Below are 9561 nucleotides of genomic sequence, written 5' to 3' on the forward strand. Positions count from 1 at the left end.
GAGAAGCATGGTCCTCAAGAAGCTTAAAATCGAATGAGGATTTTACAGTCTAATGAGGAGTTTATCATCTAATATAATTATGGGAGCTTTTAGGGCCTCTTGCAAGTTGCAAGCCAGAAAGGGGCCATGAAGAAGACATGAAGGTGAGAAGCAGCAGGGCCTAGTGGAAAGGGCATGGGGATGAGAGGACCTGGGCTCGAATCCTAGCTCTGCCACTGGCCTGCTGTGTGACCTTGGGAAAGTCACCTCACTTCTCTGTGTCTCATTTTCCTCCTCTGTAAGATGGGGATTAAGTACCTGGTCTCCTTCCTGCTTAGACTGTAAATCCCATGTGGGACAGGGACTGTGTCTGACCTAACTTTCTTGTATCTACCCTAGTGCTTGGCCCAGAGTAAGCGCTTAATAAATACTATGATTATGATTATTGTTAGGGGTTAAAAGAGGTTTTACCCACTGATGTTGCCCAAAATGCAGCATTACAGTGACTCCACTAGTTGGACTTTTTGTACTCTCTTAAGTGCTTAGTACAGTGCAGCGTGGCTCACTGGAAAGAGCACGGGCTTTGGAGTCAGAGGTCATGGGTTCAAACCCCGGCTCTGCCACTTGCCAGCTGTGTGACTTTGGGCAAGTCACTTAACTTCTCGGTGCCTCAGTTCCCTCATCTGTAAAATGGGGATTAAGACTGTGAGCCCCACGTGGGACAACCTGATTCCCCTGTGTCTACCCCAGCGCTTAGAACGGTGCTCGGCACATAGTAAGCGCTTAACAAAACAAATACCAACATTATTAGTAAACGCTCAACAGATACCATTGATCGATGGATTGATTTCCTTCCCTACCTGGCTGCTTTTTTCTTTTCCTTTTTGAACCACTGTCAGCTTCAGAATTGAAAAATACTCCTTAGTTGTGACTTCTCCAGATTTCAGTGACTTCTTGGCAGAGAAGGGTCCTGGCCTCATTGCTTCAAGCAAATGTAAACTCCCTCTGGAGGAGGTGGTCAGCCCGGGGCTGGAATCACCAGGCCGACAGAAATGTCTCCACCCTGGTAATTTATTTGAATGTCCGTCTCCCCCGTTAGGCTGGAAGCTTCTTGAGGGCAGGGATCGAGCCTGCCATCTGGATTGTATGAACCCAAGCACTCAGTACAGTGCTCTGCACAATGTAAGCACTCAATAAATACCATCAATTGATTGAATGATTGGGAGGGCAGACTTTGCCCAAAACATGAATTTGGTGATTTGGCCCTGAGAGTTAAACAGAAACCTTAATTCTGTAGTAAAACTAAGCTAACTATGCAGTGTTTGGAAAAAACTAAAGAAGAAGCAAGCCCACTAACTCCCTTCCCATGGGTCAGGAAAAATAACCTTTTCCCAGGGATTGAGTCAGTGTATCCTTTCATGGAATTGCACACATGTAGTAGTTTTGGAAACACTTATTGAGTGCCCAATTGGTGTGGTGCACTTGGAAGTTCGGAATAACAGAGTGACACATTCCCTGACTATGAGGAGCGTGTGAGGGGGAGGAGGAAGGAAAGGGGTAGCGCTGCCCAGTAAGTGGTGACTGCAGTGGCCAGGAAGTTCTGGCTCAGGTGCTGTGTGACTTTAGGCAGGCCATCTCACCTCTCTGTCTCACTTTTTCCTTATATGAAATGAGGCCAACTCTCCCTTTTCACTGCTCAGGTTTGTTGAGAGGGACCTGGAATGCTATTTATCAAGGAGGTCTTGGGATAAAGGTGAAGGCGGGTTATGAAAATCTAAGATAGGGTCACTTAAGGTCTGGCCCATAGCCCGGCCTCCTACTCCTGAAGATTGCATTCCTGGCCTGATAGGTCTTCTGCCAAATGAGGGGAGGCGTGGTTAGCCTTTCTACATCCACCCTGTCTGCCTCCCCGCCCCAAGTCCCACAGTTCCGTGGACATTAGGGCCCAGAAGAGGTTTCCTGAGGAAAGAAAAGATCCCTCCTAGAGACACACCTAGCAATCTACCTGCCCGACTCCCTAGGAACAGATCTGGAACAAAGCAGCGGAAGGTTAGAACTGAGCTGCAGGGCCGGGTGCCTGGCCTCAGGTAAATGTCCCCACTTAAACTTCCGAGAGGATGTCGATTCTGGGTGGCAGACCTTCTAGGAGAAGGCAGGGTATGAGCTTGCAGTGGGGGTTGGGGTGAAGGGAAGCAAGGGGGGCACTATGGGTGTCCCCCAACTGCTGAAAATGGGGCTGATCGGGGGAGGCTGTAAGAAAGGCGGAAACGTCGTGGGGTGTGAGCTGCTGGGGCTTGCCCATGGCTTGGGGGCCGTCTCAAGAGTCTCTGGTGGGTCTCTGGCTGGGTCTTCTGACTTCTCTTCCCACCCCTCTGTCTCTATTCTTCTGTCCTGGGCCTCTCTCCTGCCTTTCCAGCTCTGGCTTTTCTCTGCTCCTCTGCCTCTGAGAATGGAAAACCTTCTGACCCAGCGGGTCTGTCTGCCAATCTGGGCAGAGTTGAGCCCGGGCACTGCCAGGGCCGCCGAGGGCCGTCCTAGTCTTTGCTCTATCCCAGGGGGAAAAGCCGAACTGGTGTTCTCCTGCATTCGTTCTCTTGCTGTTCTCCTGCTTCTTCCCGACTCCAAGGCTCCCCGGAAAAGGAGGTCCCTTCTTCCAAAGCTCCCACCTCCCCCTGCACAAAAAGCAGTCTAAGAGAAGCTGCCAGGCTGAAAACCCCTTCTCAGGCTAACCTTCATCTCTCCTAGTGAAGCTCAGTGTGGACAGGGAATATGTCTACCAATTCTGTTGTACTCTCCCAAGTGCTTAGTACAGCGCTCTGTACCCAGTAAACACTCAATAAATATGATTGATTGACTGACTAGTGCAATTTCAGCCCATTTTTCGCTTGTTCTGTCTGCAGGAAGCCTCTTCTTGCTAATAATCTGCCAGATTTGAGAGCTCAGAACCTTCAGTCGATCAATCAATGGTATTTATTGAGAATTCACTGTGTACAAAGCACTGTATTAAGAACTTGGTGCCTTCCCAGCAGCCTCTCCTTCTTTGGGCTGAATCTCAGTAGTTCCTTGACCCTTTTCCCAATCAATGGTATTTTTTGAATGATTACTGTATGCAGAGCACTGTACTCAATGCTTGGGAAAGCACAACACAACAGCGTCGGTAGACCCAATCCCTGTGGAAAGAGCACGGGCTTTGGAGTCAGGGCTCATGAGTTCGAATCCCAGCTCTGCCACTTGTCGGCTGTGTGACTGTGGGCAAGTCACTTAACTTCTCTGTGCCTCAGTTCCCTCATCTGTAAAATGGGGATTAAGACTGTGAGCCCCACGTGGGACAACCTGATTCCCCTATGTCTACCCCAGCGCTTAGAACAGTGCTCGGCACATAGTAAGCGCTTAACAAATACCAACATTATTATTATTATTATTACGGCCCGGTGTCCCTTCATCTGCCCAGTAGCTCCGGCTAGCCGCTGGGGCTTTGGGCCCTTCTGAGTCCCGACGGTTGAGAGATCCACTCGGCACTTCCCTTCGGCAAGGAGTCTGGGAGATGGCGGCCGTTACCAAATGCTGCTCCCTGGAGCTCGAGGACCTTCTCCCCTCTTCGACCGAGCCAGGGAATGAGGAAGCCCAGCCAACGTCGGGAACTGCAACCCTCCCCCGCCTGCCCCTCCCCACCCTCCTTTCCGCCCCCACATGGCTCTGGTTACCAGGCTGAATCACTTTGGGAGGGAGTGGTCCCCGGCATGGGCGTGGAGCCCCACCGCTGCCGTGGTGCTCGGGCCCGGTCTGGGACGGGCCAGCCGCCCACGCTGCCCGGCTGCCGAGCCCCAGGCTGCTGACCCTCTTCCGGCCCTCTGTATCTCTCAGGGGCCCCTGCTGCCCGCAGGGATGGGGGAGAAGAGACTCTGGCCCCGTGTCCCATTTCCCTGGGTCTCCCCGGCCTGATCCTAGTTGGCGGGGTCTTTGAGGCTGAAACCGATCGGCTGCACCTCGACGGGGCTCAGCCCTCGTGATATGACTCAGGCAGGTGTGAGGAGTAAGGGGCAAAACAAAGGCAGGATGGTTTGAAGACCATTTTGGTCAGAAGAATAAGGAAGTTGGCTGGTTTCATTCTCACAGCTGCCCTGGGCTCTATGTAACGCGACCCACAGCTTCTACCTGGTAGGGCCTAGAACCCCTCCAAAGCCACATCCTGGAGCCGCCTCCCTCCCTCACCCCCCTGATGTCACAACCCAGGGATTCCCAAAGTTGTCTCAGAGCCCGCCAAGAGCCATTCTGAACACCCACCCCCCCAAAGCCACTCCCCAGAATCCCTCAGAGCCACCCCCTGGATCCCTCTCCAAAGCCATATCCCGGGTTCCCCCCCAAGCCTCATCCTAGGGCCTCCCTCAAAGCCACCTCCCAGAGCCCTCCAAAGCAATACTCCAGAGACCCCTTAAAGTTATATCTTGGAGTACACAGAAGCCAAGTCCCAGAGTCCCCACTACACAACCTGCCCTGAAGCCTAGGAAGTTACAAGATCAGTCAAGTGTGGTGGGGCTTTTCCAGGCTCCATGACAACAGTTGGGATGGTCCTGCACTGTCCCACCCCCCAACCCCCCCCGCCCCCCACCATCTCCTTCCCGCTCTAAGGCAAGCCCTGGTAGGCCAAGAAGCCATCAGGGCTAGAGTAGGAAGAAGGCAACATCTTAGACTTGGAGCACAAGGCCCAACCGCTTGTTAAGTGTGCTGGGATGGCCGGTGGGGCTGGATCCGGTTGCCTGGGGCAGAGGCCTCTGCACAGACATTTCAAAGAACTAACATCATTTCCCACTACCAAAGCCTCCCCAGTTGATGTGCACTGATAACTTTCCCGAAGCAGGATGGCATTTGTCAAACCCCAAGGTTTTGCAAGCTTGTGAAACAGAACTCCTCATCTTCCCACCTAAACTCTGACCTCCCTATGTCTTTCTTATCACTGTAAACAGTACCACCATCCTTCCTGTTTCACAAGGCTGTAACCCGGGTGTTATCCTCGCCTCATCTCTCTCATTCAATTTACATATTCACTCCGTCACCAAATCATGTTGCTTTTACCTTCACAACATCTCTAAAATCCACCCTTTCCTCTCCACTCAAACCATTCCCACGGTGATCCAAGCACTAATATCTCACCTGAACTACTGCAGCCGCCTCCTCACCGACCCCTCCGCCTCCCGTGTCTCCCCACTTCAGTCCTCACTGCACTCTGTTGCCTGGATCGGTTTTCTAAAAAAAAAATTCAGTCCATGTCTCCCCACTCCTCAAGAATCTCCAATAGTTGTCCGTCTACCTTGGCCTCCAACAGAAACTCCTTGCCATTGGCTTTTAAAACTTTTTTTCATCATATTTGTCAAGCACTTGCTATGTGGCAGGCATTGTACTAAGCGCTGGGGTAGAGAAAGCTGATCAGGTTGGGCACAATCCATCTCTCACTTGGGGCTCAGTCTTAATCCCTATTTTACAGATAATGTAAACTGAGACACAGAGAAATTTAGTGACTTGCCCAAGATCACACAGCAGACAAGTGGTGGAGTCAGAATTAGAACCCAGGCCCTTCTGGCTCCCAGACCTATGCTGTTCCCACTAGACCACATTGCTTCTCAATCAGCTCTCTTCCTCCTATGTTACCTCACTGATTTCCTACTAGAAACCTAGCCTGCACACTTCACACTAATGCCAACATACTTTCTCTTCCTCAATTTCATCTATTCCTTTGCTCACAACCTCCCTCCTGCCTGAAACTCCCTTCCACTTTATAACGGACAGACCACCACTCTCCTCACCTTCAAAATCCTACTAAAATCACATCTCCTCCAAGAAGTCTTCCCCCACTAAGCCCTCATTTCCCCTAATCCTTCTCCTTTCTGTGTCACTGAGGCCCCTGGATATGCACCCTTTTTCTTTTTTTTATGGTATTTGTTAAGCTTTTACTATGTACCAGGACCTGTACTAAGCACTGGGGTAGCTACACGGTAATCATATTCCCTGTCTCGCATGGGGTTCACAGTTTTAATCCCCATTTTACAGATGAAGTAACTGAGGCACAAGAGGTGTGACGTGAGTTGTCCTAGCAGGCAAGTGGTGGAGCTGGGATTATAACCCAGGTCCTTCTGACACCCAGGCCCAGGCCCATCCACTAGGCCACACTGCTTCTCTTGATATTTCCCCCACCCTCAGCCCCACAGCACTTAAGTACATATCTGTAATTTATTTTAATGGTTGCCTCCTCCCTTAGACTGTAAGATCCTTTTGGGAGGGAACGTGCCTACCAACTCTATTATATTGTACACTCCCAAGCACTCAGTACAGGGCCCTGCACACGGTGAGTGCTCAATAAATACCATTGATTGACTGGAGATCAAGCAATTCCAGATCATGAATAAGAGGGTAAGGGCATATGGGAGAAGGTGCACTGTCACGACCAGAAACAACATCCTCATCATCATCACCACTATCATCGTCAACATCATCGTTCATCAGCGGTATTCACTGAGCGCTTTCTGGGCCCGGAGGACTGTATTAAGCTCTTGGTAGTGTGGTCCAGTGGAAAGAGCCTGGGCCTGGCAGTCAGAGGACCTGGGTTCTAATCCCAGCTCTGCCAAGTGTCTGCTGTGTGACCTCGATCAAGTCACTTCACTTCTCTGTGCTTCAGTTACCTCATCTGTTAATTGGGGATTAAGACTGTGAGCCCCGTATGGGTCAGGTACTGTGTTCGACCTGATTACCTTGTACCTACCCCAGTGCTTAGCACATTTTAAGTACTTAAGAAATACATCATTATTATTATTACAATACAACAGAGATGATAGACTACACCCTACCCACAAAAAGCTTACGGTCTAGAGGGGAGACAGACATTAATATTAATCCATTTCTAAGAAACACCCTGAATAAGCAGCCTGAAGAATTGAAAACTGATTATTACTGCTCCCAAGCCCTCAGGGACTGACGTGTCACTCTGGGCAGCCGTCAGATGAATCTGCGAAAGCAAATCAGCTGACTCTGGGGGAGGACCAGGGCTGCAGGAGAGAGGCAGCCTCTCCTCTGTTCCAGGCAAATCCACCATGACTTAAGGTGGCTGATGTAGCTTTTATTGGTGCCGAAATCATTTGTATAAGAGGAGGAAACAGAAAGCGGATGCGTTATCCACTCCCTTTGTAATTGGCTACTAGCGAGTAGATTAGGGGTGGTTTGGATGTGGGCCCTTGTGGGTGTCAAGCCTTTAATGATTGGTCTGAGACTAATTCTATGGGAGGGAACTGATGCTTTCATTATCAGGGCTTTATCAGCATGGACCAGTCCAGCTTCTCCCTCCCCTTCCCCTGAGCTCTTGCTCTCACCTGCCCTGGGATCCATGGGATTCTCTTGTCTTAACTCTCATTTCACTTTCACACGTATGGAGAGTCCAAGTTCAAATCTGATATTGGAATCTCCTGATGTGGGCAGGGTGTGTGTGTTGGGGTGTCGCGGGGAGCTGGGATCTTTACTCTTCCCCAGTCTGGGTTTCAAGCCGTATTAGAGGAGTAGAACTGGCGGTCTTTTGAGACAGACCCTTACGGGTAGGGAATGTGTTTATTGTTATATCGCACTCTCCCAAGTACACCGCTCTGCACACAGTAAGCACTCAATAAATACGATTGATTGAATGAATGAATAGCGGTGGTATTTATTAAGCCCCATGCTAAGCACTGGGGAAGATGCAAGATTGGACCCGGGCCTGTCCCGCCTGAGGCTCGTGGTTTAAGCGGGTGGGGGAACAGATATCGAATCCCCATTTTACAGATGAAGAAATGAAGGCAACGAGAAGTTTCCAAAAAGGCAAGTGACGGAGCCGGGGCTTAGGACCCAAGTCCTCTGACTTCCCGGCTTGCAGTCTTTCCGCTAGGCCTTGCTACCTCCTGATTCGCTCTGTGGACTGGGGTCACTCCTAGTTCAGTGGAGATCAAGGAGATGGGGGCAGACAATGTGTTTACCAGCTCTGTTCATCCAAGTGCTTAGTACAGTGCTCTTCACATTCACAGAGTAAGCACTCAATAAATACCACTGATTGATTGATTGAAATGGAATCTAGTGATGGAGAGTTGGAAGGGCTTACCGGCTTTCAGGTTCAGAGCCAGCTGCAACCAATTGATAAATGGTATTTATTATTGAACACTCAGTGCTAAGCGCTTAGTACAGTGCTCCAGCCTCAGCTTCATCTCTAAATTTCTTTTTAACGGTATCTGTTAAGGGCTTATTATGTACCAGGCACTGTACTAAGCGGTAGATAAAAGGTTGTCAGGTCGGAAACAAGACTCTGCCCCACATAGGGCCTCACAGTCTTAATCCTCATTTTACAGATGAGGTATCTGAGGCACCGAGAAGTGAAATGACTTGGACAAGGTCACACGGCAGACAAGTGGCAGGTCAGGGATTAGAACCCAGGACCTTTCGATTCCTGGGTCCGCGCTCTATCCACTTGGCCACACTCCTCTTCTGGGAGTTGAGAAACACCTCTAAGCCGTGAAGAGGAGGTTCCCAGGTGGTGTATGGCCCTTGTATTGGATATTGCTGTTTGGGGGATCAGGCCTTTTGGTACTCCAATCCCCGCTCTACTTTCCACTCGAAGTCTTTCCTTGGTTCCCTCTCCTCTCTGTTGCTTGATCTATCGGAAGGCCACCCAAGTGCCTCTCAGGGAGAGAATTTTAATGGCATTTATTAATTAACGGCTTTAATTAAAAGCTTACAATGTGCCAGGCGCCGGACTGAGCACTGGAGTAGATAAAAGCTGATCAGGTTGGGCCCAATCCACGTCCCACATGGGGCTCACCATCTTAATCCCCACTTTGCCATTGAGATAACTGAGGCCCTGAGGTCACTGTGCCTAAGGTCACCCAACAGACATCTTCCAGTAGAACGGGACAGCTGTTATAAGGTTTTTTTAATTTAAAGTAGTAGTATTAGTATTTATTAGGTGCTTACTCTGTGCAGAGCACTGTACTAAGCTCTAACCCCTTCCCCTCACCACAGCACTTGTGTGTATTTGTACTCTATTTTATTAATGATGTGTATATAGCTATAATTCTATTTTTTCATTTTGATGATATTGATGTCTGCCTACTTGTTTTGTTTGGCTGTTTCTCTCCCCCTTCTAGACTGTGAGCCCGTTGTTGGGTAGGGATGGTCTCTGTCGCCGAATTGTACTTTCCAAGTGCTTAGTACAGTGCTCTGCACCCAGTAAGCGCTCAGTAAATAAGATTGAATGAATGAATGAATGGGAGAGAATACACAGGTGGGAATTAAGCCCAGCTCCAACACTTGCCTGCTGTTTGACCTTGGGCAAGTCACTTCTCTGATCTGTGCCTCAGTTTCCTCCACTGCAAAATGGGGTTGGAGAAGCAGCGTGGCTCAGTGGAAAGAGCACGGGCTTTGGAGTCAGGGCTCATGAGTTCGAATCCCAGCTCTGCCACTTGTCAGCTGTGTGACTGTGGGCAAGTCACTTAACTTCTCTGGGCCTCAGTTCCCTCATCTGTAAAATGGGGATGAAGACTGTGAGCCCCACGTGGGACAACCTGATTCCCCTAT

This window comes from Ornithorhynchus anatinus, chromosome 4, assembly GCF_004115215.2.
Source record: "Ornithorhynchus anatinus isolate Pmale09 chromosome 4, mOrnAna1.pri.v4, whole genome shotgun sequence".
NCBI classification, from domain to species: domain Eukaryota; kingdom Metazoa; phylum Chordata; class Mammalia; order Monotremata; family Ornithorhynchidae; genus Ornithorhynchus; species Ornithorhynchus anatinus.